Source organism: Phyllobates terribilis, unplaced genomic scaffold (assembly GCF_046119375.1).
Source record: "Phyllobates terribilis strain yellow unplaced genomic scaffold, ASM4611937v1 Scaffold_3__8_contigs__length_932513732, whole genome shotgun sequence".
In the NCBI taxonomy this organism is placed as follows: Eukaryota; Metazoa; Chordata; class Amphibia; order Anura; family Dendrobatidae; genus Phyllobates; species Phyllobates terribilis.
In genome coordinates, this window is record NW_027362763.1 from 176,426,916 (window position 1) to 176,448,878 (window position 21,963).

The following is a 21,963-nucleotide window of genomic DNA, read 5'->3' on the forward strand; positions in this document are numbered from 1 at the left end:
TAATTCACATAACGGCAACTAATGGAAGTCGCAATTCAGCAGTCAGTGTCACACAGGATGAAATCAGATACGCAGCCAGGCAGCCAGTAACACAAAGAAAGGAATCAGGTACAAAAATCGACAAATGGCATTACACAGCCTAGCAATCAGTGTCTCAACATCACAATTAAACAAGCAGTATAAAAAAATAAATAAATAAATAAATAAATATATATATAAAAGAATAAAAAAATAAATAGTCACAATCACTAATAAATAAAAAATAGGTCATTTTTGAAATTCATGCCCCGGGGATATTTAGTGTCCAAGGTTAATATCCAGTAGGCTTCTCTTATAGCTAATTGTTTCTGCCAGCTGCCCCCCCGAATGGTATGATCAACTTTTTCAATCCCAAAAAAAAGACAAACAGGAAAGGTCTCCTCTATGCAATGTGCTAAAATGTTTAGCTGCACCAGAATAACCAGAGTTACCACTGCTGATGTTACCAATGTGCTCAGCTATTCTTTTTTTGAGTTTACGTGTGGTGTAACCTACATATTGTAAATTGCAGAGTTTGCAATGTATGCAGTAGATTACATGACTGGTTTCACAATTAATGAATGTTTTGATAGAATATGACACACCCTCAGAAGAACTGAAAGTGTGCTTCTTATTATCCGCATACTGACATACATTGCATCTGCTCAGTGCACATTTGTAAAAACCTGTAGCTGAAAGCCAAGATGAGGGGGATTTTACATTGCGTGTCAGGCTGGGCGATAGCATATCCCCAAGTGATCTGCCTCTTTTAGCTAACACCTGACAACCACCATCTAGAACTGTACGAAGGCGGTTGTCTTGATTTACCACTGGTAAATATTTCTAGATAATGCCCTTAATAGTATGAAACTGATTGCTGAAGGCAGTGGAAAAAACAATGATAGGGGGAGAAGCTGATTTTAGTGTTTTCCCTGTACCATATAAAAAATTATCACGTGAAATATTATGCACTTTTTCAAATGCTTGGTTCACTCTGGACCTATTATATCCCCTATCTTTCAGCCTGTTCTTAATAGTTTTACTTTTCTTAACAAAAACCTCTTCGCTAGAACAAATCCTCTTAGCTCTAATGAATTCCCCCTAAGGCTATGTGCCCACGTTGCAGAAATGAAGCGGAAAATTTGCGCTTCATTTCCGCATGTCCTTTCCCGGAAAAACGCATGCGGAATTTTGCAAGCGTTTTTCACGCAATCATTAGGACAGCATTTATTAGATATGTGCCTGTTCTTACTTTAGGGTCACCGCCCATTTGTTATTAATAAAACAGCAAGGTAGATATTGAAAGAGGTCATTTCAGTACACTTTACAGCACTGCCTTTTTAACAACTGAGACGTGGGAGACTTTACATTACTTCTATTGAATTGTGGGTGCAGATTAATGAGAAGTTTAGAGCAATAACTAATTATAGATGAGCAAATCAATTATCATTTTTACATTTCAAAAGTAGAGATGAGCGTACCAGTGGAAGTTCCAGTTCTGATACCCGACCTAAAGTTTAGTCCAAAGTTCGGTTCAGGTACCAGAACTTGACCTGAACTTGAACCTGCACCCGAACTCTATTGAAAACAATTGGGACCCGAACTTTGAAACTGGAACTGGAAACTGGAAAATTCTCTCTCTCTGCCTTTCTGTTTCTCCCCTTCCAAACTTCCCCTCAGAACTCTGAACATTAAAATGAACTTCTGGGAGAAGTCTGTGCTTCTGGATTTAGCACTGGACACTAAGTGACCGGTACAAATCCTGAACTTTTAAGTTCGACTTCGCTCATCTCGGTTCAAAATGTAATTGACCTCAGCATTTTCACTCTGCCGTCAGTGTGGTGACAGGAGGTAGATTGCACTAAAGAGAATAAACACTCAGACTTTTTCATAACAGTGCCAAACAGGTCCAGTATTTGAATCTCAAATAGATACTAATTTTGCTACATATTTAGTTCCTCAATTAGTTACTCATGAACTATAATATGCCAAAGGCCACGGCCCCACTATCAGTATTCGGTCAGTATTTTTTCTCTGGAGTGGGAGCCAAAACCAGGAGTGGGTGATAAATGCAGAATTGGTGACTTGTTTCTATTATACCTTTTCTCTGATTGTTCCTCACCTATTTTTGGCTCCCACTCCTGAGAAAGAAAAATGACCAAATACTGATAGTGGGGCCGTGGCCAAAATATGATATTCTTTGATCCTGTCAAGTGGGATCAGCCGTCTACCACTGCAAGGCGGCAAGCAACTCTTAGTATCTCACTTATGGTTGGCTTTGTTGAGGTTTTTCTATCAAAAATATGATACTGAAACCACACAGTTCTTTATCAAAAGTATATAGGGATTTTTTTTTGGTGCTTTTTCTGACCAAGAACCTGCCAAGAGTTGACATGATTTTTTTTCCATGCAGAAAATGAATGCTTGAAATAAAATACACCACTGATGTCCTTCATGTAATTAATGATAATAGTAGTAAGGCCATGGCTCCACTATCAGTATTTGGTCAGAATTCGGTCAGTATTTTTTCTCAGGAGTGGGAGCCAAAAAAATACTGACCGAAAACTGACCAAATACTGATAGTGGGGCCGTGGTCAAATACTGAAAGTAGGGCCGTGGCCTAACGCAAAAAATCTTGCATGTCTTGCCTGCCTCCAAGTTAAATTGATGAAGTCAATCCCACCAAGGGAAGTTGTGAATTCAAGATCTAAGGCAAGACTAGTCTGGGTTAAACAATGTCCTATATAACTCGTCTTGGCTTATTTGTATATGACAACGAGAGAAGAGAAGCCATGCTACAGATATGGATCACCATATGATATGCAAAAAAAATGTAATTTTATTAACACAAAAACTATAAGAGCAATTTTAAAACAATTAAAACAGTCACACAGGACGGGGAATACATAAACCCACAATAGGGTAAGAGGTGTCACTGCCAAACAAATATACACGCTCAATAATAATAAGTAGTCCAGAAAAGGTAGAAATAAAGAACACCACCAAATCTTACAGAACATATACATAATTCATGAATACATGAGAATCAAAGGTCTGCACAACGGTATACATATCAAACACACCAAAATATGATCACACTGTGGACATATCTGAATGCGGTCCATTCAGACTTTCTACTGGTGATCCCATCATCTTATCTGGTGGTGCCCTCCTTTTTTGCTTCTTTGGCTTATTTGTATATGTGGCGCCCCTACGGGTTCAGTCACCACAGAGGTACTGCATCTCACCCAGAGGTGTGGTATCTCACTCTCAAGTAAGGATGGAGTACTGGCCGCGACTCAAACACCTGCATCCAACACATTCCACTTCAGTAGGGGCAGGGCAAGATTGCTCCTAAGGGAGAGCACAGTCCCTGGTCCCTAGCTGGAGGGTGGAACTATGTAGTGGGTGTGGGTGGAGGACGTACTTTAGGGGACCACAGGCAGAAGGAGGATATAAAAAGGGGAAGCCATCTTGGGAGTTCAGTGCTTAGTCTGAGGAGAAGGAGTGGGAGCAGGAGCTCTGCACGAGCTCTGCTCAGGGAGGAGCGAGCCTGAGTGAGAGAGGCCCAGGAGGTCAGACTGAAGAGGAGAGGAGCAGGAAGGAAGGCTCCAGAAGGAAAGAGAGGATCCTAGGGGTACGGGCTGTGCTGGAGGCCACCCGTATGCCCGAATCTACCAGGAGTGGAAGGATCAGGCCGCAAAGGGGACCGGCCCCTAACTATTGAGAATTGCAATATTCAACTAGAAAACGGAGGCTTCTACATTTTCAGGGTGTAGTTGCCACAGCCACAATTAATCGCCAAAAAGGTAGCCACACAAGATCTGGGAACTTCAGGTTGCCCGCCAAGATGTGCAGTTACCGGCTTGGGACACTGTTAGCGAGGAGCAGGGCAGGAGGGTGAGAGCCAGCGCAGGAAGGCGACCAGGATGGACACACAGAAAGGGGTCCCATTGAGTGCTCTTGAATTACCTAAGGGATTGCTGAACCCCTCCCTGATTAAACACCAGATGACGTGGGTGGTTATGAACTGCAGTTGTAACCAGGAGCAATGTGAAAATCGTGAGTAAAACCCTGAAGACTGCACCCCACTGTCTCGGTGAATTTTTGCAGCGCCATCATCCCCTGCACAACCCTACACACCTACTTCATCTATAACATCCCTGCAATGCCCTGGAGCTAAGCTCTACCTGTGGAGAGCTAAACCAACTCTGCTGCACTAACATCAGCTCCAGAGGACCTGCTCCGCAGCGGGGGCTTCCTTTTGACGCATACCACAGGTGGCATCACGAACATTATATAAAAACTATAATCCCCTTTCCCAAATTCCCCTTTTTATTGACCGCCCTCGGTCACGGACCGGGTCACCGACATTGTGACATCTCCCCTAGCAATGACCGGCCTGGCTACCGAGTACCCCATGGCCCAGGGGGCGCGTCATATATATTGCACAGTGCATTCAAAGATAAAATCATTTGTGAGCACATGAGGAATATCTGGCCTTTATTTGATCTTTTTAACCTGTATTTTCACCAGTTTTCACTTCTGCAAGATTTCTCTCTTTATTTTCAATTGACTGAGCTGGTTAGAGGAGACGAATATAAGGTGCCGAGGATAGTAGCTGTAGTCGAGCTGCTGCTTCTCCACAAACAAACAGTGCCCCTGTCCATATGTGTTGTCGGTTCCAGGATCAGTCACACAAACATCAGGGGACACCTGGTTCTTTTTAACAAGTTCAACTTCACTGAACAGTTCAAGTACATCAGTCTTTAACACGCAGTATCGGTCACAACATCCTCCAGTTCCAGTTTCATCAACACAGTACATTTCAAGCTCTTGCTTACATTTAGCTCAAACTATCCCTATGCTTGAGCCTCCTGTCAGCCCCAGGGATTAACCCTCCGACATCACAGCACTCCTGAAGATCCGTTACATTTACCCCTCTTGTTTCCCCGTCCGGCTTCCTCTGTATGGAAGGGATTAAGGTACACTTCCCAGCTGCTAGTTCGGTTCGTAAGCCCCGGATGTTATAGGAATTTCCGCAGTAAATTTGGTGCAACCTTATATACTCTATGTGCCTCCAGCTCACTGCAGTTTTAACTTGAACTTGACACGAACCTCACACTTTATCGAACCAAATCAGGAAGTGATTCTTTTTTTCAATTGAAACCACTTCCCATGTTGGGCTGGTCTCAAACATTTAACTGCATTCTACACTTATTCATATTACTGTATACTAAGATAGTGATAGATAGGAACATTAGGGTAGACACTTATTAGTACAAGCCTATATTCAATACTTTCCATACCCCTGAACTGAGTGTACCAGAGTTACCTTAGACGTTACCTTACAGTACCCACACAGAAGCATCAGTGCATATAACACTTTGCATTAATCACATTACACTTTAAACATTTCACATTACACAATAAAATATATAAAACCACAAGTTAATATTCACACTACACAAATTGTAGTCTTCAGGGGCAGGTATACAACAGTCTCTGTCACATCCTTACACTAACAATATGATGCAGCATAGAGGACATCATACAACAGTACCAAACAGTATAGAGAAGGACTTGTTAAAAAACTCAGTCTTTCAGGTTCTCTCTCTGGCTGTTCTCTTAGGCCATGTGCCCATGTAGCGTTTTTGTAGCATTTTTGCGGCGTTTTTACGGCCGTGAAAACGCTTGAAAAACAGTCTGCCATGCAAAGCAATGTGAATTCAGATGTGCTATGCACATGATGAGCTAATTTGCGCGCCGAATTCGCATTGCGTTGCAAAACGCAGCATGACCATTTCTACCGCGATTACGCTGCAAATTTGCGGCCATTGAGGAACATTGAAACGCAGCAAACGCGCAGATATATGTGGATTTGCTGCGTTTCAATTAAAGTCAATGGCCGCGAATTTGCAGCGTAATCGCGGTGCGTGTGGTACCCGGGATGAAAGGAGACTACAACTCCTCTTCATTCCGGCTACCAAACGGTGAAAAAAAAGAAATAAAAAAGTTAAAAATAAACAAAACCTGTATATTCACCTCTCCGGCTGCCCCCGGTCTGCTCCCGCCCACGTCCTCTCTCCTTGGCGTCCCGCGGTGTACTGTCAGGACCTGCGGTGATGTCATTTAGTCACCTGATGGTAAAGCGACCGCTGACGTCGGCGGTCAGGTGATGGTCGCGTGACCATCAGCATACTAAATGACGTCACCGCAGGTCCTGACAGTACATTGCGGGACGCCAAGGAGAGAGGATCACAGGATCGCCGCCGGGAGCAGACTGGAGGAGACCGGAGAGGTGAGTATACAAGTTTTTTTTTATTTTTAACTTTTTAATTCTCTTTTTTTTTTTACTATAGATGCTGCATTTAAAGCATCAGTTGTTCACACATTATAAATCCATGCCGGTTGCATGGATTTATATTGTGTGACCAACTTGTCAAGCACTTTTCCAAGTGATGCTCAAAATCGCTTGGAAAACTGCTTGAAAAAACGCATGCGAAAAACGCTGAAAAAACGCTTCTCTCTGGCAGAAAAAACGCATGTAAATAAGCATGCGTTTTTTTCTGCTAGAGAAAGGCAAAAACGCTCTGCATCAAATCTGCTACATGGGCACATAGCCTTACCCTGATCTTCACTCCTCCTCCTTCCATCTCCATAAAGAATAAGGTGTAACCTGATACCTTACTATGCTGGAAGTCAGTATTTTCTTGAGGAAGCCAGAGCTGAGCTTTTTTCTTTTTCACAGTGAGTGGGGGTTAATGAGGTAAGAGTAAGAGGATGAAGTTTCTTATATTCACCTGTACTATTTATTTATGGAAAGTTTGTTGAAAGTTTAATTTATGTGACCTTTCAGTAAGCTACAGCATGTCTTATTCCTTTATAGTCCAGTAACGTCTGCATAAAACTGTGTGTGTGTGTGATAATAACAAATAACATTTTACAATGGAAAAAAATAATAGACTTTGTTCAGTATTGTTGGAAGAAAAGGTCTCAGAGTCATTTCCTCTGGTCTAATTAAAGGGGTTGTCCACTACTTTGACACTGATGCCCTATAGGGCATCAATGTATGATCGGTGGGGGTTCTGCATGTGGCACCCTCGTCGATCTGCTTTTATCAGTGCCGGTGGCGGTGGGAGCCGGCCGAAAGTCCTTACCTGCAGTGCTTGGTCGTCAAGTTGTAGTGGCCGGCGCTTGTTACTGCACATCCGCCTCCCATTCAATTGAGCGGGAGGCGGATGTGCAGTACTCCACGCGGGCACTACATTGGACGGCCAATCACAGCTGGTAAAGATTTCCGGCCGGCGGCCGCCGGCACCAATAGCAGCTGATTGGCGGGGGTACAACATGCGGGACCCCAGCCGATCATACATTGATGCCCTATCCAACTATGGTTGTCACTAGTGATGAGCGAGCGTGCTCGCCACTGCTTGGTTTCTCGCCCCAGCATCTCACTGCTCGAGATGCTCTGCTCAAGATGCTCAGCGCTCTGTGAGAATTTCCTGGTTGCTTGGGTGGGAGCTTGGGACCCCTCCCTGCATGTTTGGCGCTCTTTAGAGAGCCAATGAAAATGCAGGGAATGCCTGCCACACACTGTAATGCCATAACTATGTTGGTTCTGGGATTACCGTGATTGGCTGGCAGCACAACGTCATCAGATCTATATAAGACCTGGCGCCGCCATACTCGTCACAGTCTACCCCGGAAACAGGCAGAGTAGGGAGAGATGCTGCTGAGCTAGGGAGAGATTTGCTTGTCTATTAATTAGTGTAGTTATACCACCAGTCCCGGCGTCAGCACTTGGTGCACTCGGCCAAATGCAGGCAAGTGCCGGGGCCCTTAGCAGGCTGGAAGGCCCACTCACTGTCGGGCACCCTGGCACGCTACGGGACCCGTGAGTAGGGAAAGTATTCAGGCCCCTTTAAATTTTTCACTCTCTGTTTCATTGCAGCCATTTGGTAAATTCTAAAAAGTTGATTTTTTTCTCATTAAACTACACTCTGCACCCCATCTTGACTGAAAAAAAAACAGAAATGTAGAAATTTTTGCAATTTTTTAAAAAAGAAAAACTGAAATATCACATGGTCATAAGTATTCAGACCCTTTTCCTCTGTATAGAGTAGAAGCACCCTTTTGAGCTAGAACAGCCATGAGTCTCCTTGGGAATAATGCAACAAGTTTTTTTTTATATTGGGCTGGTGATGAGCAGTGCCTGGTTTTCTCCACACATACCGCTTAGAATTATCACCAAAAGTTCTATCTTCTTCTCATCAGACCAGAGAATCTTATTCCTCATAGTCTCGGAATCCTTCATGTATTTTTGAGCAAACTCTTTGCAGGCTTTCATATGTCTTGCACTGAGGAAAGGCTTCCGTCGGGTCACTCTGCCATAAAGGCCCGACTGGTGGAGGGCAGAGTGACTTTGTGGTACTTTCTCCCATCTCCCTATTGCATCTCTGGAGCTCAGCCACAGTGATCTTGGAGTTCTTTACCTCTGTCATCAAGGCTCTTTTCCCATGATTGCTCAGTTTGGCTGGATGGCCAGGTCTAGGAAGACTTCTGGTGGTCCCAAACTTCTTACATTTAAGGATTATGGAAGCCACTGTGCTCTTAGGAACCTTGAGTAATGTAGAAATTCTTTTATAACCTTGGCCAGATCTGTGCCTTGCCACAATTCTGTCTCTGAGCTTCTTGGGCAGTTCCTTTGAGCTCATGATTGTCAATTGGTCTGACATTTACTGTGAGCTGTGAGGTTTTATATAGACAGGTGTGTGCCTTTCCAAATCAAGTCCTATCAGTTTAATTAAACACAGCTGGACTCCAATGAAGGAGTAGAACCATTTCAAGGAGGATCACAAGGAAATGGACAGCATGTGACTTAAATATGAGTGTCTGAGCAAAGGGTCTGAATACTTATGACCATGTGATATTTCAGTTTTTTTTTAATAAATTGGCAAAAATTTCTACATTTCTGCTTATTTTTCAGTCAAGATGAGGTGCAGAGTATACTTTAATGAGAAAAATGACCTTTTTATAATTTACCAAATGGCTGCAATGAAACAAAGAGTGAAAAATGTAAAGGGGTCTGAATACTTTCCGTACCAACTGTATGTATCTACTGTATATCAGATCTAGGCAGGCAGGCAGTGTATGTGGCAGACTTTAGTGTATAATACAGCACAAGAGGGTCCATTCTAGTTCTGTCTGCTGCTGCTGTTACAGATATTGCCAGAAATAGCCCCAGGTTTCAGGGGCCAGGGATAATTATTTTTTTGATCTTAATCCTGATTATTTGCTTAAAAAGCAATCCAGGGAACACCATTTTTCTGCTCCATTTGCTTATTGCCACTGCAGAATACAGCCAGATTCTTTCCATATTACAGCAATAAAAATCCAGAAATTTGTAGTGAACGTGGAAAATATTGGCCTCCATTTAAATTTTGTTGCAGTGTGTTAGTGAAGTTATTGACACCAGGTCACTGTGAAAAATAGTAACCTACAGGCCAGCTATTTAAAACTGTGGTTTTCCATCACACATATCACATACAAGTTCCCTCCAAATTCAGCCATTTCTGGCTTCCTTTTAAATTTTGTTGCAGTGTCTTCATGAAGTTATTGACACCAGGCAACTGTGAAAAATAGTAACCTACAGGCCAGCTATTTAAAACTGTGGTTTTCTGTCACACGTATCACATATCACTGCGGTTAAAATCCAGCCATTTGTAGTGAACGTGGAAAATATTGTCCGTCACTAAAAAATGGGCAAGGCGTGTGCCAAGGGACAGGGAAGTGGACGTGATGGTGATGGTTCATGCAGAGGACTAGGCAGAGGCGGAGGTAGTGGGCAAGCTGAAATCATGCCACAACAAACACCCACATCTTGTTGCTCAACCTTCCTTTCCCAATTAATAGGGGACCAAAGAACACCACTACTTGAACACAGGGCAGTGTCAAAAGGTTATTGGTTGGATAGCAGATAATGCTTCCAGTCATTTAGCCACCACCACCACCCTGTCTTCCACACGGTCAAGTCTCAGTAGCCGTGAGTGTGGACCACATATTCCTCACCCTGATCCTCCTTCCTCCCACCATGCCGAGTGCCCGGAGACAACTGATCCCACACTTGGACACTCCGAAGAGCTGTTAATTTTTCCATTTATAGATTCGGGCCTCTCGCCCGGTCCACTTGAAACAAGGCAAGAGGAGATTGCATGTAGCGATGCCCAAATATTTGAGCAGCTACAGTCACATGAAGACGACGGTGGGAAACTGTCATAAGAGGTGGATGATGATGAGACATAATTGCCAGAAAGTCAGAAGGAGGACCAGGGTGCGGAAGTGGAAGATGAGGTGGTGGATGATATAGTAAGTGATCCAACCTGGCAGGGCAGGGGGACACACAGAGCGAGGGCAGCAGCACATAGGGGGGGGGAGGCGTAGTACTACAACAGGAAGGAATAAGCAATGTGGTGGCCACAGACACAAGGTGGGAAAGCGTTCCTCGAAATGCCAACACGATAGAAGTTACCAGTACAACTGTTAGGTCTTCCCGAGTCTGATTGTTTTTTAAAGACTCTGACGATAACCCTAAAAAGGCCATTTGAACCACCTGCCAGGCCAGCATCAGCAGGGGTAGCAAAACTAGCAGCCTGACTACCACCTGAATGATCAAGCACATGGCAGCAAAGCACCTGATTAAGTGGGCCGAACCCCAGGGTTCAGCATCAGTATCTGCGGGTGACACCACTGCTTCTTCCTCTGTTGTGCGTGCACGCCAATCCCCTGTCCATGGCGCATGTCAAGATGCCTCCCGCCCTGTAGCTGTCGTTGAACACTCTCAACTAGCACCACCAGCAAGCACGTCCATGTTCTTGTCCCAGCGCAGCGTTCAGATGTCCCTACCCCAGTTTTTGGAATGCAAGCACAAATAGGCAGCTAACGCCCCACAGGCCACACTACTAAATTCACACATTTCGCAAATGCTTGCACTCGAAATGTTGCTTTTAGGCTTGTGGAGACAGAAGCTTTCCGCTACCTGATAGTGGCGTCCATCTCTTGGCACTCGGTCCCTAGCCACCACTATTTCTCCAGGTGTGCGGTCCTCACATTACACAAGCACGTGTCCCACAGCATTAGCCGTGCCCTCAACAATGCAGTTACTGGGAAAGTTCACCTAACCACGAACATGTGGACAAGTGCTTGTGGGCAGGGATGGTACATCTCACTGACGGCACACTGGGTTAACATAGTGGAAGCCTGGACCCAGTCGGACCTTGGGACACAACATGTCTTCAGGACACCGAGGATTGCGGGCCCTGCCCCCTGTAAGGCAGTGCTAGTCATCATGCTGAGAGACACTCGCTTCACTGGGTCAATTGAAGCACACATACAACGCCTTTCCGGTATTTCACAATCCAGCAGTTTATTATTTATCATAAACCGCTCATAACCGAGTCTATCTCAGGTGCTCGCCGACATATTACACATATAATGTCCAAGAGCCTTTCCAGTGACAGATATGTCCACTTGGCTCCAGATACAGCCTTCAGCAAGGTAACAATATAAATGTCCACATCAAGCAGTGTTTTACCTTTGCCGGGTTTTAGCTGCTTCAGTCAGATTTGTTCTGCCACTGCTGTGGCTTTATGGCTTTCCAGATGGGGTCTCCAGCCCTCGTACCTTCAAAGGCTACTGGTATGTTTTCACACATAACATCCAGCCTCTGCCTTCCAGGACTTTTGCCTTCCAAGCCTCTTACCCTCCAAGGCTACTGGCATCTCTTACACATAAGGATCCAGACTCTGCCTTTCAGGCTTCACCAGGCTTCACTAGGCCTCACTAGGTCTCAAACTCTAACGATGTCCCACACACAGAGAACAGGCCTCATGCCTTTCACAACTGTTTCAAAACTACCAGGGTTTATATTTCTTCCTGTGCAGGACTTGTGCTGATGTCACAGTCATGTGATCAGACCTTCTGTGTGCACAGGACCTGTGCTGATGTCACAGTCATGTGATCAGTCACCTGAGGGGGAGGTACATGGTCAGCCAAAACACACCCTGGACCATTACAGTAATGCCGCAAGCCGCTGCATTACACCCCACATCCTATAGCTCCTGCACCTCATCCTCCTCATCCTCTTCTGTTTCCATCTTCAAAATGACCACATCAGTCACAAGCTGGAAGCACTGCAGCAATGCCTCGGCCAAGCAGCAATAGGATGTGCTGAAGCTAATATGCATGGGTGAATAACCGCACAATGCTGAAGAGTTGTGGACAGCTCTGAAAGGGCAGGCAGATCTGTGGCTGACACTGCTGAACCTACAGCCAGGCATGGTCATCTGTGACAATGGTCAGAACCTGGTGGCAGCTCTCTGGTGAGGTGATCTCACACACGTACCATGCCTGGCCAATGTGCTTAACCTCGTGGTTCAGCAGTTTCTCAAAACCTACCTGGATCTATCATTTCTGCTTGTCAAAGTACGCCGCCTGTGTGCCCATTTTAGAAAGTCAGCTACAGCTTCAGCTGCCCTTGCTGTACTTCAGCAGCGTTTGCAGCTTCCAGCTGACTGACTCATCTGCGATGTCCCCACGCAATGGAACTCTACACTGCAGATGTTTGGAAGGATTTGTGAGCAGAAAAGGGCAGTTGTTGAATACCAGCATCAACAAGGCAATCGTTATTTAGGTCAAACTCCACACATAAAACTGCAGGAGTGGACATGGATGTCAGACATATGTAAAATCCACCAAAACTTTGAGGACTCCACCAAGATGATGATGAGCGGTGATGATGCCATAATTAGCATCACCATCCCGCTTCTCTGCCTTCTGAAATGCTCTCTGCTCTCAATTAAAGAGGATACATTGCAGGCGGACCACAATGAGATGGAGCAAGGAACCATACAGGGTGATTACACACAGCCCATTCTCACCTCATCCCTACATGTATTGCGTGAGAATGAGGAAAACGAGGAGGAGGAGGAAGAACAGGAGCTAGTTTCCTGCGCTATAGATGGTACTACCTGCACAACTGTCCTACCGTCTGTTCAGCTTGGATAACCTGAGGACAGGGAGAGGGAGGAGGAGAGCATGGTCAGTCATCCTCTTGGTGAGGACATGGAAGTCTTGCCTCTTTGCAGTCTGGCACACATGGCTGAGTTTTTGTTAAGCTGCCTTTCCCGTGACCCTCACATTGTCCAAATTTTGGGTGACAGTCATTACTGGTTGATAACGCTTCTAGACCCACACTACAGGGAGAACTTCATGTCTCCTATTCCTTTGCAGGACAGGCCTAATAAAATGGGGCAGTATGAGAAGGCCCTTGTTGCATAATTACTGAAAAAATTCCCATCTGAAAACACTGGCAGCAGATGTCACAGTTCGTTGGACAACCAAGGAGTACAGGCGAGACAGCCACAAATGCAATCCAGCAAAGGCAAGGGAACACTGTCTAAGTTCTGGTACAGTTTTCTCAGACCCTCCCATCGCACAGGCCCTGAGGTGCGGGGTACTCTCACAAGGAGTGCAAAGTTTCGGAAGATGGTGAGAGAGCACCTTGCCGACTGTACCAACCTCCTTCATAATTCCTCGGTGCCTTAGAATTATTGGGTATTTAAGCTGGACAGGTGGCATGATCTGCCTCTCTATTCATTGGAGGTACTGGCCTGCCCTGCCATTAGCGTTTTGTCAGAGCGGGTTTTTAGTGTTGCCGGTGGAATTATAACTGATAGGCGCATACGCTTGTCAACTGAAAATGCTGACAGGCTGACTCTTATAAAAATGATCAAGAGCTGGATTGGGCCAGACTTCTCAACACCACCAAATGATAGCAGCGTAACATAAACTCAAATACAGTGTCTTATTTTGGGGAGGTCTAACTCTATTCCCATGCACCTCTGTCTTCACACCCAGACATGGGTATATGCTTCCTGATTTTGTCTATTTGCTCTTGTCCTCCTCCTTCTCTGCATCCTCATCCTCCACCACCATATCAACATATCTATGTCTCTTGTAAGGGGCATTGGAGTTCCTCCAAATTTTTGGCAACCCTTGCAGTCACTGCATACGCAATAACAGTATAGGAGTCTCACTCATTAATAATGGGAACAACAAAGCATAGCCGGCTGATGACTCTCTAACAATAGCAAGTGCCGACTACTGGCCCTTTAAGAATAGTAAGGGCCACCTGATGGCCCTATAAAAATAGGCTTTGTGACTTCCAGAGTCCCTCCATCATAAATGAAACAGGATGTGTCTGATAATGTGTCACACACCACATGGCCAGATAAGGTTGTAAAATGTTAAAATTACATTTCCTGGTGAATGCATTTGTCTTATAAAATAACGTTAAAAAACAGTAGTATCTTTCTTTAGTATAAAAACCAGAGTCGCCAATGTATCCTCAATGTAATCACATTGTTCAGCTCCTGCACCTCCCCCTCCAATTCGGCCTCCATCTGCAAAATGACCACATACGTCACAAGCTGAAAGCACTGCCTTGGCCAAGCAGCAACAAACTGTGCTGAAGATAACATGCTTAATGCTTTTGTGAAAAATCGCCCACCACTGCAGATTTGTTGAAAGCTGTAACACAACAGCCTGATCTGTGTCTCTCACCGTTGAACATACAGTGCAATGTGTGGAACCTGGTGATGGAAAAATGACAGCCGGAGTAGATATGGTTTCCCTCTATGCCAGTCCTTTCTCTGAGCTAAAGAATATGGCTGTGGTAAAATACAATTCCCACTGAGAAGCAGTTTCAAACTGAAAAACATTGGGCCCACCAGAGGATTTGATTCTGAGGGCTCACCTTTCTCCCCCGGTCAAGACCCCATAGCTGCTGCAAAGTTTGCGCTATCATGAACTCTCCTGATGGAGAAGCCAGGGCCCACCGGAGGAATCTCTGGTGGGACCATCTAACCCTGCCAAGTAGCAGTCCTAGCTAAGAAAATTGTGTGGGAAGGTTCCCGGACACTCTATGGCTCCTTTTTTATTGAGGTGGAAACCCACGCAAACACAGGGAGAACATACAAAATCCATGCATATGTTGTCCTTGCTGAGATTTGAACCCAGGATCCCAGCGCTGCAAGGCTTCAGTGCTAACCACTGAGCCAATGTGCTGCCGTTCACCCTCTAATATCTAGCAGGCTGGAGAAACTTGCACCTACTGCGACTCTATCTTCAGCTCCTTTGTGAGAAACGTATGTATTTGGGCAGCCAGTCTACCAAATAGAATTCCTGAGAAGGAAATTGGGGATGGATTTGCTACTGGTACTGGGGGCAGTGCTAATACCATGGCGTCGTACCATAGTTCACTGGAAATAGTACAGGCTGGTAGGAGGCAAGCAGATAGTGGTGGCTGGGGACTGAGTATGAACACTCGGCCGTTGCCGGCATGAGGTTGTGGGCAGACAGCTTCTGCCTCCACGAGCCTGAAAAGTCACATTTCAAGTGCAAGCAGCTTTAGAGGACTTCCTGGGAGAAATAACATCTGGAGTAGATACGGTTCCCCAAGTCCTTTTACCAAGCTAAAGAATATGGCTGTGGTGAAATACTATCTTTCAGCAAAAAAAAGCGGTGGACTGGCTCTGTACTGTCCCTGGCCACATTCACTTGACTACGTGTTTGTGGTTAAGCGGTCCTTCCCAGTAAGTGCACTGGGGAGGGAACGGGTAATGTTGCGGGACCCGTACTTGTGGAAGGCGGAGACGACACCGGGAAAAATAGTGGCGGCTCGGACAGTGTATGGACACCCGGCCGCCGCCATGACGTTGTGGACAGCTTCTGCCTCCACGAGCCTAAAAGGCCACATTTCAAGTGCAAGCAGCTGTCCAAAAATGTGGTAGTATAGTATTGCAGCCTGTGGCTGGCTGCATACTTGCGCTTGCATTCCAAGGAATAGAGTAGGGATAACTGAAAGCTGCGGTGGGACAAGGACGTGGACGGTGATTGTTGCAAGTCTGCAATGACAGAGGCATGGCGAGAGGCATCTTCGCATGCGCCAAGGATCACTTATGATGGGCACACTTTTAAGCAGTGACCTGGGAGTCAGAGATGCTTCCAGGGGTCCTCCCCATTCTGTTCCCATGTCTTTTCAGCACTGTATGCATGTGTCTGATGATGTGTCACACACCACATGGCCAAATAAGGTTGTAAAATGTTAAAATGACATTTCCCAGGGAGTGCATTTGTCTTGGTTGCAAGCAATGCAAAAGTGAAAAAACGCATCAAAAACGCTACGTGTGAACATAGCCCAAGGTGTGGAGGAGCATTTTTGTTTTTGGTTATTTATTTTGCCTTATATAAAAGTCATTACCCTGGTCAGGATGTTTTTTAACATATTTCCAAGGAAAATTAATTTTGGTTTTTGCATGTTTTAATGTGAGTCCGTAAAAGTGGTATAACAACTCTGACAACATTGTTCACAGCAGTGATCTGGGAGTCATAAATGCTTCCAGGGGTCTTCCCAATGCTGTTCCTATGTCATTTGATCACTGTTCCCATCAATTTCCACAATTTCTAGGCCCTCTGCAGACCGCCGGGAGGGCCGCCGGAAAAATGCTCGAGTGTCCCATAGACTTACATTGGGCTCATTCCTCAGTCCGAGCACTCGAGCATTCCAATTTGCTCAACCCGAACAACGAGTACCCAAGCATTTCAGTGCTCGCTCATCACTAATTATCACCTCTATGTAGATAATTTTTACATCAGCATCCCACTCCGCCAGAACTATTGTTGCATGCTGTACTGTGCACAGAAATCAGAGAGTCCTCCCTACGCTGCTAATTGGGCCACCGCTGAGAAGGGGTTAGAGCAGAGCCCAATGTAGCAACAACATGCTAGTGGTAAATTATAAGGACAGGACAGATGTCCTTACCTTGTCCACCATACACCGTGACAACAGCTCCCCTGCCACTGTCGAGGTACCACCAAAGAAGTCCCAAAGCTAGATTGTATCCTGGATTTTAATACATTTATGGGGGGTGTAGAGCTCTTAGATCAGGTCTTCAAACCATACAGTGCCATGTGAAAAGCTAAAATGTAGTACAAAAAGTTGGCCATGCACATTGCACAGATGGCACTCTACAATGCTTTTGTGCTTTTTTGATGTGCAGATAATACGGGGACCTTCCTTCAGTTCAAAAGTTAGTTATTAAGACCCTAATGCTTTGGAGTCTGAATAGTGCGGGTCCTCGTATTTATGAAACTGATGGTGCCAGTATTGTATTGTATTGTATTGTATCAGGCCAACATTCTCCCGGTGACTTTCCCCAAACTGCGAGGAAGGGAAGAATGCAGAAAGACGCAGAGTACGCTCCAAGAGGGGGACACAAAAGAACACAATTTACCATTATGAAACTTGCCCCAAGAAACCCAGTCTTTGCACTAAGGATTGTTTCAAATCGTACCACATGTCCATGAATTGATAAAATGTGGTTTTATCCTGTTAACGCAACACTTTTATAGTATGATGTACTCCACACAACTTACACATACCACGACATTATAAACTTGTGTATAGGTAGAACTAAAGCATTATTATCATTACTATAATTATGTCTATAAATAATTTTCTGAGGGGTGTTGTTTCCAAAACAAGGTCACTTGTGGGAATTTCCACTGTTCAGGCACATCAGGGCCTCTACAAATGTGATATGAGGCTTACACACCATTCCATCAAAGTCTGCATACCAAATCATAACTCCTTCCCTTTCAAAGCTCCGCAGTGTGTCCAAACAGTAGTTTACCACCACAAATGGGGTATCTACGTACTCAGGAGAAATTTCACAAAAACATTTGGGATCCATTTTCTCTTGTTACCCTTGTGAAAATAAAAAAACTTGGAGCTAAAGCAACATTTTTGTGGGAAAAATGTGATTTTCTTTTATTCTCACGGCTCAACGTTATAAAATTCTGTGAAGTACTTGGGTGTTCAAGGTGCTCAATACGCATCTAGATTCCTTGAGGGGTGTGGTCTCCAAAATGGCATTACTTGTGAGGGGTTTCTAGTGTTTAGGCATATCAGGGGCTCTGTAAACATCACATGGTGTCCGCTATTGATTACAGATAATTTTGCATTCCAAAAGTCAAATGGTACTCCTTTTCCGAGCCTTGTCGTGCAACCAAACAGTAGTTCAGCATCACAAATGGGGTATCAGCATACTCAGGAGAAATTGCACAGCAAATTTTGCAGTAAATTTTCTCCTGTTACCCTGCTGAAAATAAAAAAAATTGGGGCTAAAAACATTTTTGTGGGAAAAATTAGATTTTTTTTATTTTCACGGCTCAACGTTATAAAACTTTGTGTAGCATTTAGGAGTTCAAGGTGCTCACCACACATCTAGATACATTTCTTAAGAGGTGTAATTTCTAAAATGGGATCACTTGTGGGATGTTTCCACTGTTTAGGCACATCAGGGGCTCTGCAAACATGACATGGCGTCAGCTATCGATTCCAGACAATTTTGTGTTCTTAAAGTGAAATGGTTCTCTATCCCTTCTGAGCCCTACTGTGCAATCAAACAGTACTCAGAAGAAATTGAACAAAAAAATTGTATGGTTCATCTTCTCCTGTTACCCTTGTAAAAATCCAAATTGGGGCTAAAGCAACATTTTTGTGGGAAAAAGAAAAATTTTCATTTTTTCCTCACATATTGTTGTTTTAATTCCTGTGAAGCACCTGAAGGGTTAATAAACTTCTTGAATGTGATTTTGAACATTTTGAGGGGTGCAATTCTTAAAATGTTGTCACTTTTGGGTATTTTATGTCACATAGGCCCCTTAAAGTCACTTCAAATGTGTTGTGGTCTCTAAAAAAGGTTTTGTAAATTTTGTTGCAAAAGTGAAAAATTGCTATTAAACTATTAACCCTTCTAAATTCCTTACAAAAAAAAATATGTTTAAAAAATGATACTGATAAAAAGTAGACATGTGGTAATTGTTATTTATTAACTATTTTGTGATGTATAACTATCTGGTTTAAGGATATAAAAATGAAAAGTTTTAATATTGCAAAAGTTTAACAATTTTAGAAAAAATTCCAATATTTTCACAAATAAATGCAAAAAATATTGACCAAAATTTACTACTACCGTGAAGTACAACTTGTCATGAAAAAGCAGGCTCAGAATCACTGGGATAACTTGAAGCGTTCCAGTTATTGCCTCATAAAATTATGCTGGTCGGAATTATAACATTTGGCCTGGTTATGAAGGTGAAACAGGCTTCAGAGTGAAGCGTAGGGTGACACGTAGCGTTTTTGATGCGTTTTTGCACTTTTGCATTGCTTTCAACGGTGAAAAATGCATTCACCGGGAAATGTCATTTTAACATTTTACTACCTTATCTGGCCATGTGGTGTGTGACACATCATCAGACACATCCTGTTTCATTTATGAAGGAGGGACTCTGAAAGTCACAAACACTATTTTTATAGCCTTAATATTCGTAAAAGGCCAGCAGTCGGCTATGGTTTGTTGTTCCTATTATTAAAAAGTGGGCCTCCTACACTGTTATTGATGCGCCCCCTGGGCCGTGGGGTACTCGGCAGCCCGACCTCTGTGGATGCCGGTATGGGGGTATCACGGTGGCTGGCCCGGTCCGTGATCTAGGGCGGTCAGTAAAAAGGGGGGGAATAGTTTATAGGGGATTTGGAAAGTTCGTGACGCCATCTGTGGAATGCTGCTAAAGGGGGCCGACGCTGTGGAGCAGTCCTCTGGAGCTGGTGTTATGGCAGCAGGGATGATGTGGCTCTCCACAGGTAGATATAGCTCCAGGGAAGTGTAGGGGTAGATGGTGGATGCGGGAGAGAGACAGCAGGACGGTCCCTGAGGAAAGAAGAACACTCACACGGGAGTAAGCTTCAGTACATTTACTGGTGATGGTGCAGGCACGGTCCAGGGTACTCCGGGCGAAGGGCGCACTTTTGGACTCTCCCTAGTGAGCGGGTATAGGGCCTCCTGATCCATTGTTTTACTCGCTAATAGTGTTGAGCATTCCGATACTGAAATATCGGGTATCAGCCGATATTCGCGGTATCGGAATTCCGATACTTAATTCCGATACTTTTGCAATATCGTATACCGGAATCGGAAGTTCCCATAATGCAATGAGCCATTTTCATTTTATTCAGCCAATGAGGATCCTAAGAAGTGTGGGCACATCCTGTTAGGCATGTAGGCATCTTAACTAATGGCATGGCTGTGATTGGCTGCTGAAATGATGTCATGATGCACTATAAAAGCCGCCGCCGCCATTTTGAGCTCACTCTGCTGTGAATTCAGTTAGGGATAGGACGCTGTTGTTCTGAGGGACAGTTTTAGCTACCTATTTGGTCTATTCTGCTTTACCCAAGCTACTTTATTAATCGCTGTGCCTTGCAGTGCTAGTGCACAGTTCTCTGAGCTGTTCACCGCTGTCTGCAAGGTCTCTGTGTGTGAGTGCAGCTCACCCTGTAGTGTGTGCTTCAACCACGTCTGGTTGTTGTGCACTCAGTGTGTGTCACTGCCTCATACATTGTCCTTTTTTGCCAATTCATAATTTTTCCTGATATCTCCTATTAGTGTGGTGGTTCCATCCGTATTCAGCTAAATTGGTTCCAAACACACTATATAGGAGTAGATAGAGAAATTTTTTTGGACTTGCAGCGCTAGTGCACAGTGCTCTGCATCTGTACTGTTCACCGCTGTCTGCAAGGTCTGTGTGTGTGAGTGCAGCTCACCCTGTAGTGTGTACTTCAGCCACGTCTTGTTGTAGTGCACTCAGTGTGTGTCACTGCCTCATACATTGTCCTTTTTTGCCAATTCATAATTTTTCCTGATATCTCCTATTAGTGTGGTGGTTCCATCCGTATTCAGCTAAATTGGTTCCAAACACACTATATAGGAGTAGCTAGAGAAATTTTTTTGGTCTTGCAGCGCTAGTGCACAGTGCTCTGCATCTGCACTGTTCACCGCTGTCTACAAGGTCTGTGTGTGTGAGTGCAGCTCACCCTGTAGTGTGTGCTTCAGCCACGTCTGGTTGTAGTGCACTCAGTGTGTGTCACTGCCTCATACATTGTCCTTTTTTGCCAATTCATAATTTTTCCTGATATCTCCTATTAGTGTGGTGGTTCCATCCGTATTCAGCTAAATTGGTTCCAAACACACTATATAGGAGTAGTTAGAGGAGCCTTTCTGCAGCATTGGGCCCTGCAGCCCCAGCCAGATTAGTATTAGCCTATTTTTTTAGCCTCATCTATTGCATTGTAGGTTACCTTCCTACATTGTAATAGCTACAAAAAGTTTGTGATACTATCGTTATTACATCTTTAGGCACATCCAGTGTCTTTTTGTGACAAAAAAAACCTAAATAAAGTTCACCAAACACTCCACTTTACAGTTGTGTAGGCCACATTAGCTCATATTAAAGTCTAGTCCACACTTTATAAAATTAGTGTTTCTTATAGCTGTTAGCAGCTGTTCAGGAATAAGCACACTAAGCCCTTAGTATTTTTCTGCCTATCTTTATCAGTCTACCAAGATGAAGAAGACAGGGAGTAAGGCATGTGGTCGTGGGCGTGGGCGTGGAGTTTCTGCAGGGAGAGGACGTGAGGATTCTGTGCCTGCAGGCAGAGGACGTGGGGATTCTGTGCCTGCTGCGGGCACCAGTGACTCAGCATCCCCCAGTTTTACCAGGGAACAGTTCTTTATGCGCAGCTTTGTCGGAGCTAGCCGTACCCGACTGCTGTGGGAGGACCAAATTGAAGCCGTTGTCGGATGGATGGCAGCTAACGCATCGACTTCAATTGGTTCCAGATCCTCTCAGGTCCTGAGCACTGAAGAGCACCCATCTGTCTCTTCACCACCTGCCAAATTGCCCAGGCAGTCAGAGAGCCCTGGACAGGAGCCATCTCTACTTCTGTTCTCTGAATCTCTTGGCTTATAGAGAGGGGGCCAGCCA

The 21,963-nt window shown here is 44.5% G+C and overlaps 1 long non-coding RNA gene across 1 annotated transcript in view; it reads left to right on the plus strand.

The window, feature by feature from the left end:
• LOC141258967 (uncharacterized) overlaps positions 1-21,963 on the plus strand; it is a 58,984-nt gene that overhangs the window by 13,994 nt on the left and 23,027 nt on the right. The window lies entirely within an intron of this gene.